Source organism: Leptopilina heterotoma, unplaced genomic scaffold (genome assembly GCF_015476425.1).
Source record: "Leptopilina heterotoma isolate Lh14 unplaced genomic scaffold, ASM1547642v1 Lhet_271, whole genome shotgun sequence".
Classification (NCBI taxonomy): Eukaryota; Metazoa; Arthropoda; class Insecta; order Hymenoptera; family Figitidae; genus Leptopilina; species Leptopilina heterotoma.
Genome location: NW_025110980.1, coordinates 427955 through 443045, shown reverse-complemented (window position 1 = coordinate 443045; position 15091 = coordinate 427955). Strand labels below are relative to the sequence as shown.

General features: G+C 28.1%; 1 protein-coding gene across 3 annotated transcripts in view; it reads left to right on the top strand.

Moving 5' to 3' along the window:
- Positions 1–3644: 3644 nt before the first annotated feature.
- The window catches only part of LOC122503875 (transcription factor Ken 1), a 163120-nt gene continuing 151673 nt past the window's right edge, over positions 3645–15091 (top strand). For all 3 annotated transcript variants that reach the window (XM_043614626.1, XM_043614625.1, XM_043614624.1), the window contains exon 1: positions 3645–6322. The gene's annotated coding sequence lies outside the window, so the exon portion shown is untranslated. The remainder of the gene's footprint in view (positions 6323–15091) is intronic.

Sequence of the window (15091 nt, the reverse complement as noted above, 5' to 3'; positions counted from 1 at the left end):
AATAAAAAAATTTAAAGAAATAATATGTGTATATAGCATTTAATGATATAATACCGAAGTAGTATAAGAAGACTTTAATTGAATAGTAAAGTAGAAAAATGAAATATTTAAGTTTTTCAGAATTTAGTTTCGGTTCGACACGAAACTACACTCAGTTTGTTAATTTAGTATTTAGTAGATACGAAACTAAATTTATTTTCATTAATTTAGTTTCGGATCGGCACGAAACTAAATTAAAAGTAAATTTTTAATTTAGTTCTGTTTCAGCATTTGTCTCTGTGGAAAACGGTTGTTATCATATAAAAAAACGTGTTTTAATAATTATGTATATATATGTTACATATTTTGATTCAATTGCATTGTACAAATATAAGAAGCATTCATTGCAAAATTCAATTATTTTCGTAAATAACAATATTCATCACAAGAATTCAATTATTTTAAAAATTATTCAAATTCTTCGCAGAAATTCAATTATTTAGAAAAAAAAATTGTTGTCAACATTTGAATTATTCTTTATAAATAAATAGCAAAATTCTTTTAAAAAAATTCAATTATTTTGAGGTTGCAAAAATTCAATTATTTTCATAAACTCTCTAAATCTGAATCAGCGAAATTTAACTGATTCTCAGCGATAAGTATGCCACTATATTAAAACAGCGTATATGCGCTAATTAATCAGTGAAGTTTCACTGATTATTTAGTGAAATTTCACTAATTCACAGCGCATATACGCTAATTGAAATAGTGGCATACTTATCGCTGATTCAGATTTAGAGAGAATAATAGTATTCATCACAAGAATTCAATTATTTTAAAAAATTTTAATAAAAATCATGTCAAAATTTCAATTATTTTTAAAAACTCTTACTTTAATGGTTTTCAATATTCTACTATTTTAATATAATTTCCCAAAAGAATTTAATTATTAAACAAAAGAAACATTCAGTTATTCAATAAATCAATAAAATTCGTTGCAATAATCTAAATATTTTCATAAATAACGTTTAATTCGTCGCAGAAAATCAATTATTTTCAAAAATTTTTAAGTGATTTTGCAAAATAATTCAATTATCTTGATAAACAACAAAATCGCATAAATTCTTCCCATAAAATCAATTCTTCTCAGGAATTCAATTATTTTTAAAAAATTTAATAAAATTCTTCAAAAAGTTTTCAATTCTTTTTAAAAATTGTTATAAAATTCTTAAATATAATAAATTTAATTAAAATTTTAATTAAATTCCTTAAAAGAAATTAAATATTTTCAAAAGTTGTTAATAATAATTTTTCGTAAAAAAAATTTTTAAGAAACATTCAATGTTATTTATTTTTGTATTTAAATAATTGATTTCTCGTAAAATTAAATTTTTTGTAATTTCAACTAACAATTCTGTGAAATTAATTTTTTTTAAAATGTTTAATTGAATAATAATTGATGTTGTTGATTTAAAGTAGAATTTTAGTTAAAAATTCTAGAAAATGTTAATTGAATTGAAATGATACAAATAATTTTGAAGAAATTACAGTAACAATATTCTGATAATTAATAATAAACTAATGATTTTGTTAGTCGGTCATTTTTAATTATTATAAAACATAAAGAAATTCTTTATAAATTTCTTTACACTGAGAAAACTGGAGTATTGGACTAAACATCTGGAGGAACAAATCGTTCATATTTGAGAGTTAGCTATTGGATAACAATCTAAATGTTCAAATTCACCATTGACAGATATTCGTGCCATTTCTCTAACAGAGGGACAAATTAACCATCTTGAGAAATCCCTTCCTTATCCGGCGCGAAATGAATAAATATGGCAACCTAACCCCTAAATTAAATACATAAAATGTCAGAAAAATAATTTCGCGCGCATCAGATCGTACACATTTTCTGCGCAACTTTTAACCCTCAGATATAATGGGAGAGAATATACAAGTAGATTTCCATTATCTATTCAAAATTTATTTTAGAAGGACTATTTAACTCTCTTCATAAGCAAAGGAAACATACACTTTTTGAACCTCTGAATTTGACTCTCCAGTTTTCTCAGTGTACGTTTTATAAAGTTGTTCAATTTGAAAAGGTTTCTCTCTAAATCTGAATTAGTAGAAAGTTACTAATGAAATGGTGAAAAGTCGTCCACCAAATGATTTAGTAATATATTACTAACAAATAGTAAATTTTACTAATTGATTAGTAGAATTCTACGAACAATTAGTAGAACTGTTTTATTAATAGTCGATAAAACAGTTTTACTAATTCATTTAGTGAAATGAGTGACTTTTAATTAGTAAATTTCTACTAAAATATTAGTAAAATTTTACTAAGAATTAGTAATATTCTACTAATTAAAAAGGGAAAAAGTCGTCCATGAAAACTACTAAAAATTAGTCAAATTTTACTATTTCTTAGTAGAATTCTACTAATTCAGATTTAGAGAGTTGAATTTTAAATTTTTGAACATCTTAATTCCAATAAAAAAAATGATTAAATATTTATTTGAAATAAAACTATTGATGTTTTCGAATAATTTTAGTTTTGAAGAAAGTAAATAAATTTAACAGAACATTTTTTTGAGTATCTAATAATTTTTAGAGTGAATCAGAATATTCTTTAGAGTCAGGAAAAAAGTCAAAAGTTGTGTTTGGAAATGAGGGAAAAGTCAGGGAAAAATAAAGTTAAATTTTTGTGGGAAGGAATAAATTATATTTTTATCTTTATTTAACCAATTCTTATGGTCCCCTAAAAGTCTCCTATTTTTTAATTTTTAGTCCCCTATTTCCCATAAAAAACTTTTTAGGGGCACTGTGAAGCCTGATTAATTGCAAAAGAATTGAAATTAAAATTTTTCAAAAAAAACACTTCATTAAATGATTTATAAGTAATAACTTTATGTCAGTTCTAAACATTTAATTTTCTCCAGTACTTTTAATAGAAATCCCTTACTTTTTCCTGATTTTCCTGATTAATTCTACTTTCCCTGACTTGAGGCAACCCTGTATAATTTAATTAAATAGTTGAGATTTTAAATGAATTTTTTCTAAATAATCATAAATAAATGTGTTGAATCTCGTTTTTCATTCTTACATATTATACACACGAGTGAACTATTTAAGTTTTGTATTACAGCATTATTGAAACAAAGAGAGTCTCTAAGTTCAAGCCCGTTCGGTAGACGGGGAGAACAAGATTATAGAATTGGGTAGTAGGAGAAGACGCTTCGCTTTGATTGAACATGTATGACAAGGAGAACGTATGAAAATATATAACTATCCATTAAAATCAACCAGGAAAGAGTAGGACATAAAGAGTAGTTATCTCTGTCGCTCTTTCAAGTTTGTATATATATGTAGAATACACACTGGAAACTGTACAGTGCACATGAATAAAAACACATATACTCTTTTCAACCAGAAGTCTAGGCAAGAGAGCTATTTGTAATGTAAGTGAGAGTCGTATGGTGGGGAAAGGGAGAGTTAAAAGCTGAGTGTGAAGGCTGTTGAGTATAAAGAGGTGGTGGAGGGCGCGTGTACGTGTCTCAGGTTTGTTTGGAAGGGAGAGAGGAAAGGTTTAGGTGGGGATACATTTGTATGGGAGGCACTAATACATGGATAGTCAGTTTCCTACGAAAGTGAGATGAGTTTACAAAGTTTGTAGTTTAGATTTAATTTCTTCTTCAAGTAGCTTGTGTGCTTATTTATGAATAAAGCAAAGCTATGCAGTATTATTCTCAAACTTTCAAGTACAATACGAAGTATACAAAACCTGATGTGTGCATTTTCGAAAATTAATAATTATTCTCACTTTTTACATTCATTCTTTTTTCGATCACGTGGTTGCAAGCATATAGGAGAGCATTTCCAAGTTTTCTGTGAAAATCATGAATTTATTTACAGAAATAAAAGGATATAATGAAATAAACAGTGATTCCCTAGGGAATTACATAGTTGCACTTTTATGTATAACTATCGAGTGATTTATTAGTGTTGGCATCACCACTACCACCAGAATCATAGCTGCCACCTCCGCTTCTACCTCTCTCCAAACTCGATTACCTACGACTTGAAGAGTGAAAGAGAAGGAGGGAACAAGAGAGAGAGAGAGAGAGAGAGAGAGAGGATCTACGCTTTGCGCAAAAGTTACGCCGGAGCGAGAAACAGTGAGGTACACCGCGGGGACCGGAAGAGACCCTTTCTCTGAGAGTACGTTTTCGAAGAGAGACCGCCAAACTCTCTTATTTTTTTAAGACCTTGTGAATGTCTTTCTTTTAATAATACTTTTTCTATTAGATGCACTTTTTTCTATGATTGGAATTTTTCTTTCAATCTCTATTCAAACCAAATTCTAAGTATTATTGTGTATTTCCGTCTGTATGGAGGGCAAAACCTTCTTAAAATCACAGTGTTATTATTTCTTGAAGCTCCATTCAATTCAATTATAGTGAAGACACGAGGATCTGTGACATAAAAGAGCGCAAGCGCAATAGTGTTTATACTTTTTGAAACGTTCCAGCTGCTAAATTTTCAATTGTGAAATAAAATTATTAATAGAGATGGAACTAATCTCTGATTTTTTGAAAATAAACTTTTATTTTTGGTGTATTGTTTGTGACAGTTTAACAATGGTTATAAGTTATTAAGGATTAAAGAAAGTTTTCTGTTTAAAAAAAAGCATTGAAGCGACGAAACAAACCTCTTTTACTTCGGTTATTGCTTGTACGTACCAGTAGAGCAAGCTGGTGTTGTGTAAGAGCTGAAAGTAAAAGTTGAAACCATCGAGTTCAACTTAAACCGCGCGAGCGCGTTAAAATCCGATCCCGTGGAGGACAGAAAAGTAGCCAAATATCCCTTCCAGGTTGCCTTGCTTTCGCCACTGTCTCCAACTTTATCGTTATCGTAACCTCATTGATGTATGTAGTTTATATATACAGGCATACAACAGGAAGTTATTACAAGAGGAAGTGTAAAAGAGGCGAAGGTGAGGCCAGCCAGAGAATTAGAAAAGAGTAGAGTAAGAAGAGATTATATAACAAGAACGTAACTCATCCTAACTGAAAAAAAAGTTGAAAGGTTTCTCCTGACACAGCCTAAAAATAAAGCCATCGTGCCCTTGAAGGAAAGTGTTGCCCACAGTTTCTTAAAAATGAAATGGGAAAAGAATAAATAATAAATCGAGGGAATAGAAAGCTTAGTAGTGAAAGATTGATAAAAAAGAATGCAGATAGATGGAAATGTCTCTACGGTTGGCTGACCATTGTAATATTTAAGCTTGGAAAGAAGACGAATAAGGGTAAAAAAGAAGTGGAGAACGAGCGCAAATCAAGTTGGAGGAGGAGGAGAAGAAAAAGAGGTAGAGAGAAAAAGGCCGGAAGTGGAAGATTCAAGGTATTGTTGATCCGAGGACATTTCGCGTTCTTGAGAAAGTAGACTGTTTTTGTATTAAGAATAGTCTTATGTCTTTTGTCAGTTGACATGGTAGAATTATTATGTATATAGTAATTGAGAAAAATTTTATACAAGTCGTGAGTGCAAGAATTAAAAGTACTTAAAAATGCTGAAAGAATTATAAAGGTGCGCGCGAAAGGATAAGAGAAAGGAATAAGAGCCACCTTCGAGTCCTTGAGTATTTCCAACAGGTAAAAGTATAGAATCCAGCCGGCTGACCCTGGAGTGCCCAGAGCTGGAAAAAGTTCTACATCGTCGTTGATATAACCCATAGTTGTCGCAAGATTCAGTTTTGACTAACTCTTTCTTAACCATTTCGAATTCAAGGACCATTTCACATTGAATCAGCAATTACAGAGTAGTGATCTCACACAAGCTTTCTTAAATTCCAAGTGTTTCTTATTAGAGAGAAAACAATGATAAAAGCAGCAACTGTTAAGATGAAAATTTAAACATTTCACTTCTTCACTCAAAACATAGGAAAAGTGTACATAAAGTTAAAGATTTTCTAAATAAATACAATCGCTAAAAATTTACAATATAGTGTAATGTGATAGTGCTGCACGAAACTTGTATATATATATATATATATTTTTTTTTATTGTTTTTTTCTTCTTGGGGCCTTCCTCAAGACGAATTCGCTGTTGCGGAGGTGCTCAAGTATTCAAGCTCGAATCTCAATGTTTGTTAAGTGTCGTCATCGTCGCCGTTGTGGCCGTTACCTCAAATCTTTGATTCTTTTCGGTTTGCGACGTGTTAGTGTGGAATCGTTAAAATGCAACAGTATTTCGCAAACATGGAATAACAATTCTTTTACTCCTTTTGGATAGAGCATTGGGAATATACAACTTACTAAGTGAAGAGGAAGAAATCGGTAAGTTAAAGAGAATCTCGGCACATCTTACCGATGCATGTATGGAAAATCAATTGCATGGATTGACTTTTTTCCTAAACTGTAAAGCAAATAGTAATCTTTAGTTAATGAGAAGCTATGAAAAAAATGTTGCAATCATAAATCAATATTAAAAAATTTATAATAAATAAAATCATTTCTTTCTTGTGTAGTTTAAATTCAAATAAATACAAATTATTTTAATGTATTTGTATTTTTATATAGTAGCAAGAGAAATAATTTATGGCAAATACTGGACAAAAATCAAGAGTTTTAATATAAAAATTTACTATAAAATACATTAGTAATTACCTTTAGGCTGTTTTTAGTATTAACAATTAATATCCCATTCAAAATGTATCCCACATAATATAGTACATCACAGAGCTTTTAAAAATTGCTAAAACATTTCAAATTATTTTATAGCGATTTTGGTTTTAAAAATAGCGGCCAAGTTGTGTTACAGACAATTTTTTTATTTTATCTTTGTCAAAATATTTAATTTTCAAAAAGTCAATAATTTCATGTTTTATCATAATTGGTATTTTACAATAGGTCAATACCAAAGAAACAGTTGTGTAAGTCTACCAAGATGATGTTCCCCAAGAAGATCTAAAATTAAAAAACTATACATTTTTCTGGCTTCATAATATTAAGTCTAATATAATTATAAATACACATTTGCGGATATTTTTTCAAAACATTGTTTTTGAACTACTAACGAACTTTGCTTCCACTAAAAGAAAGCAATATACATTTACTTAAAATTCTAAATTAAACATGTATGTAGTCCTTTCAACAATATTTCACTATCTTATTGAATTTTCTCAAGATTCATTTTTCACTGTTCGCTTTATAGAGAAAAAATGTGACCCCATTATAGAGGGAGAGAAAGAAAGTGTACTGAAATTAAATAGTTAAATTAATTTTTTTACATTACAATAGACACAAGATGAGTCATTTATAGATTATAAAAGTCATATACAATAATTATAAAATGAGTGACGTTAAAAGACAATACAATATGAGCTTACCTTGATCTTATTAAACTCAGAGAATGTGAGATTACAAAATTGCCTTTCTTGTATTCTAAATGATGTCATGTACATATACAGTAAGGCCGATTATCTATAGTAGTAAACCAGGGGCGAATCCAGACCAGAGTTCTAGAAAATTTTTTAAGGGCTTACAGAAACATTCATTTAAAATGTTAAGCATTCACTTGAAAAATAAGTATAGATGCACATTTATAAATAAGCGCAATTGGACAACCCTTAAAAATATCATTTTCGGGTTTTGACTATTCCCGCCTCCACATTTTGTTCCACACATTAAAAACGAAATAGGTATTCTTTTTCGTAAAAGAAAGACTTCTTTTACAAAAAAAGTCTACCTTCATTTCATAAACATTTTTCTTCCTCAGAGAAATGGGTTAAAATTTGAAGAAAAAGACGAAGAATGTTAAAGTATTCTTTATATTGAACATTATTTTAATAATTATTAAAGATATAAACTAATATTTAACAGAAAGGCTGTCTAGCAAACCGGGGAATAGGGAAAACCCTTAGGATTTTTTTTCAAATCCGGAAAATTTAATTTTTCATAGAGTGATATTAAAAACATTAGTGAAATTTCGATATTCTATGCCATGTTCTTTGTAATGTTTATGGGACATTTCATTTCAAACCGTTCCTACTATTTTGTTGAAAATTGCACATTCGGAAAAAAATAAAAATACAAAAATATCTTGTTAAAATAGCAGGGCTCGGATTGTGCGACTTTTTCGACTTTTCTAAGGAAATGTGACTTTTTTCGACTTTTTTGTGAAAAAATGCGACTAATCGACTTTTTCGAGTTTCTTAATATTTTTGTAGAGAATTCTCAATTTTCATACGGAAACAATTTGGATCATTTCTATTTCTTAATTACAATTGCTTTAATAAAATTTAAAGTTTTTTAAAAATTAATGAAAAAAAATGTTTATAAATTCTATTTGTCAATTAGAAAGTGAAACTTTTAAAATTTTTAGAAAATTGAAGGAAAAAGTTTTAGTAAAAAAAAATGATCTGTTACATTTATTTACAAATTTCTTTCAAATTTTTCGAAAACATTAATAACTTCTTTTTTAAATAAATATTTAATTATTATTTTTCCATAGGAAATAAAATTCTTCAAAAGATTCAAATTCAAACCTTTTTGAAATTAAACAACTTATAAAAAATTGTTATAAGACATGAAGAAATCGATCACTCCGAGTCTTCGACTCGGAGCAATCGATGTCTTCATGTTTTATTAAAATTAAAGATAACCGAGTTATAAAAAAAATTTTTAATTATTTTTTATGAAAATAATTGAATTATTGAGAAGAAATTTATAAAACATTAGGAAGTACCTAATTGAATTTTGCAGAATAATTTTGATATTTACAAAAATAATTGAAATTTTGAGGAGAATTTTAAAAAAATTTCAAAAATAATTGAATTTCTGCGAAGAATTTTCTTACTTTTGAAGATAATTGAATTTTGCAGAGAATTTTATCAGAACTTTTGAAAATAATTAAATTTCTCGGATGAATTTTATTATTTATGAAGATAAATAAAATTTTGACAAGGCATTTAAAAAAAAAATTGAAAATAATAGAATTTCTAGGATGAATCTTTTTATTTATAAAGATAATTGAAATTTTGAAAAGAATTTTATTATTATTTTTACAAATAATTAAATTTCAGAGAAAAATTTTATTATTTATGAAGAGAATTGAAATCTTGAACAGATTTTTTAAAATATATTTAAAAGTAATTGAATTTTGGAGAAGAATTTTCTTACTTTTGAAGATAATTGAATTTTGTAAAGATTTTTATCGAGAAAATTTGAATTTGAAAAAAATATTGGAATTTAATTGAATTTCTGTGAAGAATTTTATTATTTATAAAGATAGTTGAAATTTTGAAAAGAATTTTATTATTGTTTTTACAAATAATAAAATTTCAGAGAAGAATTTTATTATTTATAAAAATAATTGAAATTTTGAACAGATTTCTTTAAAAATGTTTAAAAGTAATTGAATTTTGCAGAAATTTTATTATTATTAAATTTTTATTGCAATTATTTTGCGTCACTATCCAAAAAATTCATAACTGAGTTTCTAACCGTAAATATTTCAGTTTTTAAATTTTTTGTGATTAGTAATATTTATAAAAATATCTTCAATAAAAAATATTTCGTTCATTTGAACGTTCAAAACTTGGGGATCATGAAGAATTTTGATATTTATAAAGATAATTGAAATTGTGAGGAGAATTTAAAATAATTTTTTGAAAATAATTTAAATTTTGCTTTGAATTTTATTAAATTTTATTAAACTTTATTCCGGATTGTTTGATATTAAAGTATGTGTTGTCGAGAAATGTGATTTTTTACAATTTTGACAATTTCGTGTTTCCTTTTTGTCGTTTTTTCTAAAATTCCATGCGACTTTTTTCGACTTTTTTGCAAATTTTATGCGACTAAAGCGACTTTTTTTTGAGTCTTGAAGTCGATCCGAGCCCTGATAATAGTTAAAAAAAATTAATTTGAGTCGTACGTTTGACTTTATATTCTATGTAAAATTTAATAAAAACTATTTTGTATTTTTCTCCGAATCTAAAAGCCCATTCTAATCTTCAGATAGTGGAAACTAGAGAATCTAAGCTTTTTTTAATATAATTTTCATCAAAGTTGAATGATGCTGAAGTGCGCAACGTTTTTAAAAACGAAAACGAAAAAATAATGGGATGGTTTTTTATTTTTTATTCTAAAACATGTTATTTTTTAATTATTTTATCTTAAGTATCAATGAATTTCTTAAAAATGTACACGGAGAGAAAAATCAAGCGTTTGTAGTATGGACAGTTAAGCTTATTTCGTAAAAGAATGCACATGCGCAATATGCGTAAAACTTCTGCTGTATTTGTATAAATTTCTACGTTATCAGCATAAAAGTTCTACCTGTAACGCATGGGACGTCAGTATACTACGATTGCAAGAGATCCATGCTTTTTTAGTATATGTTTCATGCAACTGAGGTATAAAAACATGCCTCTTTAGCAGGACGTTCATACAAAATTAGCATAGGAAGTCTCCATACTACAAACGCTTGATTTTTCTCTCCGTGTAGGCACATGAAAATTAGAGATGAATTTAACTTGAAAAAAAATTATTTTTTGATTTTTCGTTTTTAAAAACGTTGCGGACTTTAGCTTCATAAAGTTGAAAGCAACGTATTTTGAGATTTTTATAAATTTTGATATAAATGATACTTGAAAGTTTTTTATTTATACGAAGTTGTAAATTCCAAAATTTTTGCTTTTATTTGTCGTTAGCAAAAGCAAAGGGTTAACAGAACTTTTATTTGTGGTTGTTCTCGGAAAATATAAAGTCCTTTTTTGTCCTCCAAATACCAAAATATCCTTTGTCCTCCTTTGTGGAAGAGTCCTTTGTTTCTTGTGCAATTTGTATCTATGAATAACATTAAATGTATTTTCATAATACAAACTTTTTATACAATCGAAATTTCATTTGACAGAATTTACATTAAATCGAATTTTAATTTATCAACATTTTCAATTGCTAGAATTTTTATTAAATGGAAAGGTCATTAAACGAATTTTTAATAGGCAGAAACAATATTATAATGAATTATTTCTTAGCTGAAATTTTATTTCTTTGAATTATTATTTGACAAGAAGTCAATTTGAGCGATTTTCAATATTTTAGAAATTTAACCTAACGAAAATTGGCAACTAAAAACGTGACACCTTCATGTTACACACATATGGCCCAGACCCGGTGAAATTCAGTTTTCATCTAGTTTAAGGGGGTCACCCCGTGTGATGGGTTCAAAAAATCGAAAAATTTTTTTTTCATAAATCACATCTACTATATGTGTAGAATATGTGGGTAAAGAGGATTTTTGATATTTGACATCCTAAGAAAGTTACAGCATTGAGAAGACAAGGACTTGCCAAGCGAACAATGTCCCAATGGGAAAAAAACCATTGGCGCATTAATGGCCCAATAATGGGAGCCACCATTCCATTATTGTCCCATTATTGGCACCCAATAATGGACCACTAATGTTCAAATCGTGGGATGTCCACGCCGATGCCAATAATTGGCAAACCATTATTTGCACATTATTGGCTGTCATTAAAAAAACCAATAATAAAAAAAAATGTTTTTTATTAAATTTTGTTAAATAATAAATTTATTTATTTAATAATTATTTTATTTATTATTATTATTATTTATTATTATTAAAAATATTAATTTTTTTAATTAATTATTTTATAGAAATGGTTATTATTTTCTATCACATCGAAATGTGAATAACCCTTTCGTTCAGAGTTTAAAAATTATTTACCTCACATTTATCAGTGCAAAAATAGGAGAGGACGGGCAGAATAAAATTCTACAAATATTCGTGAGAATGCTGCCTCCTTATATACTTTTCAAGTTTCATGTTAGTTCCGAGAGAGTTTCGCGCAACACCTCCTATGGGGCGTTGAGCGAACTACATACTTACTACATGATAGTTTCTGCAGCGTCGGTAAGTAATTGTATGTAGTTCGCTCAACGCTCCGCAGGAGGTGTTGTTTCAAACTCTCTCGCAACTAACATGAAACTTGAAAAGTATATAAGGAGGCAGCATTCTCACGAATATTTGTGGAATTTTATTCTGCCTGTCCTCTCCTATTTTTGCACTGATGGATGTGAGGTAAATAATTTTTAGACTCTGAACGAAAGGGTTATTCACATTTCGATGTGATAGAAAATAATAACCATTTCTATAAAATAATTAATAAAACAAATTAATATTTTTAATAATAATAAATAATAATAATTATTATTATTATTATTATTAAATAAATAAATTTATTATTTAATAAAATTTAATAAAAAATTTTTTTTTATTATTGGTTTTTTAATGGCAGCCAATAATGTGCCAATAATGATTGCCAATTATTGGCATCGGCGTGGACATCCCACGATTTTACCATTAGTGGTCCATTATTGGGTGCCAATAATAAACCTAGAGAAAACCAATGGCTTTCAATATTGGGCCATTAATGCACCAATGGTAGACTAATGGCTATTTCCCATTGGGGTATTACTTAAGCTTTGATAGGCGTTTTTCTTTAAACTGTGTTTTTTAAACTGGCGTCCATGATATCTCAAAAACGGCTTGACCAATATCGCACAAATTTATAGGGAGTGTTCAGCACATGTATGACTATCGCCCGAACTAGGATAATTGAAAAAGGTCAAGTTGTTTCTATTTTATGGAAGAAAAAAGACCAAAAAAAATTACGTTTTTTTGAAAAAAAATTTCAAAGTCGCGTAAAAAATTCAATTTTTAATATTTTCAAATAATTCTAGTTCCGGCTATAGCCACATCCTCACAGATTAAAATGCCTTTTGATTTTTTAATTTTAGTTCAGTCAATTAGTCAGTATTGTGGACGCCGATAGACGGCGCTTTTATGATCATCATTACTTTCCAGTTTTATAATTCGGAATCATTAAAATATTTTTACTTGTAAAATTTTAATTTGTTGTTAAAATATAACTGAATATATGGCAAAAATTTTGAAGTCCCAAGTTTCCATGGTTCTTAAAAATAAAATCCAAAAAAAACTCTTAAAAAACGTCTGCCACACGGGGTGACCCCCTTAATTAATTACTGTAATACAAGTTTATTAAGATATCGCGTATAATAGAATTTTAACATGTATTTGATAATTTAAAAGGATTTGTTCACCCTCTGCACGGAGAGAAATATCTGGGCTTTTTAGCATGAAAGTTCTTCATACTACGATTGCAAGAGACCTATGCGATTTCGGTAAAAGTTTTTTTCATGCTATAAACGATTGATTTTTCTCTCCGTGTGGGATAGAGGAAAGAAGAACTGTAAACAATTTAGTAGTTGTGGGTGTAAGTGAGGAAAGTTACTCTTCTATCAAAATTGAATCTTATTTATGTCTCAGAACGATTAAGACCCAGGCGCGAGCTGACAGTGAGTTCAGGCTTTACGAAGCTTGATTGAGGCTTGGTCAGTATTGGTTGAAGATTGGTGGGACAGCGAAAGCAAGGCTCCTTGAGTCCGGAATAGTAACATCGATATAAACCTGATGCTCAGTCTTTGTTGAAGACTGGCGTTCAATCTTCAATCAATGCTGCGAAAGCCAAAAGCAGGACTGAACAAGACTGCTTCCACTGTTCCCAAATTTACACGCTTCTCACGCGTTCATTCAATATAACGTGAATATATTAATTATTATTATTATTAATAATAAACAGTATTGTTATTAATATATATGTATTTACATATTTAATGACAATAAGTTATTATTATAATAATTATATTATTTTCATATAAATATTATATTACTAACAATAAATGCCATTTAACATAATAATATTGAAAAATAATTTTAGCAAAAAAAGACAATTTGTGATAATTGGTACATTTTTTAACTTCATTTTTAACAGACTTTTAATATTATTTACAAACAAGTTCACAAGTTTTTTTTCACAACACTTATTAATTATACAGATTAAATAGTAATTTTATTATTTTATGTAAACGCTTAAGGTAAAAGCACCAGTACCTGGACATTGCACAAAATGGAACCAATAGATGGACAGTAACAAAAAGAATTAAAACTGCTTTCAATGTAAATGAAAAAATAATATATGCCGTTTTTTAATATTAGCTTTTGGATCTCTGTTGGCTATAATTCAATTTTTTAATTTCTAAGCTCAAAATTTATCAAAAAAAATTATAAGTCTCGAACTACTCAAAATGAGTGTCCAAGTTTACCTTCTGCTTCATAACCTCAAAAACCAACAGCACCAGTAGCTGGACAAAAACTTAACAGGCTTTAATCTAATTAAATAATGAATTAATTAACATAAAATGACTAACTAATAAATTTAATAGCTGACAATATTATCTAATATACAAATGCAAACATTGTATGTAAATAAATATCATGCGTATTTTCTTATAATGTCCAACTACTGGACCAACTGGACCCTCTAAAAAGGCATGTCCAACTATTACGGTAAAGAAGCAATTAGTTATTTTCTAGATTTATATTTAACTAAAGTAAAAATTTAGACTAATTTTTTTAATTTGAATTCTTCAATCATAATACAAACGAAATATAAAAAGTTTGGCAAGTAAAACTATACTATTTTTTTAAAAATCGTTGCTAAATTTGCTTCTATCTCAAAAGTGTCCAAGTACTGGTGCTTTTACCTTATAATGAAAAAATCCGCTTGCATGTGGGATCGAACTCACGTCCCCCCGCCCCAGACGCATTCCGGTAGTCCTTGACGCAACCATTTAAACCGCACGGCCACTGAGTCTCGATGAGAACTCGGGCTAATCTAATATATTAATGCCAGTGCCGTATATTTTGTTACTTATAAGAGCAAAGTGAAAACTATGACTAAAAATTTTACATACACTAATCCTGAATTATTTTAATTATTAAAAATGAGTATTAAATAACTCATAATAAAATTATAATCATTACAAAATTCAACTTTTAAAACATTTTAAAATTAAAAATATTTAATGAATAATTTAATAAACATCGATAAATAATTGATATGTTTTATTATTCAGTAACAAAATTATTAACATTTATTATTAGATATATTAATAATATATTATTTAAATAAATATAATTTGGAATAATAATGA